This window comes from Corvus brachyrhynchos, unplaced genomic scaffold (genome assembly GCF_000691975.1).
Source record: "Corvus brachyrhynchos isolate BGI_N302 unplaced genomic scaffold, ASM69197v1 scaffold525, whole genome shotgun sequence".
Lineage (NCBI taxonomy): Eukaryota > Metazoa > Chordata > Aves > Passeriformes > Corvidae > Corvus > Corvus brachyrhynchos.
In genome coordinates, this window is record NW_008238341.1 from 871,602 (window position 1) to 872,292 (window position 691).

Genomic DNA, 691 nt, shown 5'->3' on the forward strand with positions numbered 1-691 from the left:
TCCCCACTTTCCCCCACCCCCCCGGCCTCGGGAAGCTCCAACAGTCCCCCCTGCATCTTGTGCCCCCCATCCCTCTTCGCTGTTCTCACTGGCCGCGGCGAGAGGCAAACTTGCAGCCCTGCGGGGAGCTCTGCGCTCGGTCGGGGTCAGGTGTGAAGGGGATGGGGTTACCCGTCCCTCCCGATGTGCACAGAGCGGAAAACCCCTTGTAAGCGCTCCACTTGCATGTCTGAAGGAGACAGGCGGGACACCCCCATCCCGATGCTTTCCATGCCACATCGTTCTGGGATAGGTACTCCGCTCACAATTGACCTGTGGCAGTGGGAGCAGGGGACAGCAGAGCCAGGGCTCACAACGCCCTGTTTACTGCCACGTTGGTCACCTGAGAGAAGGCCAGCCCTTTCCAAAGCAGTTTGGGAAGACACAGTAGTTGTGCTAAGGCAGAAAGGCTGGGCACTGGGCAAGGGTGTCCTGCGACAGGGGCCTGGGGCTACCTGGGAAACACAAAGCATCCTTCCCCCAGCCTCTGCATTCCCTCCTGCTTGGATCCACCAGAATCACCGAGCCAGGTGAGTACCTTGCTCAGCATTAAACACTCGACATCTGTCAACAGATGCCCTACAGCCACAACTGCTTCCCCATCTAAATGCTGAACAATCATTAATACCTGCCTGTGATAACCACAGATGCT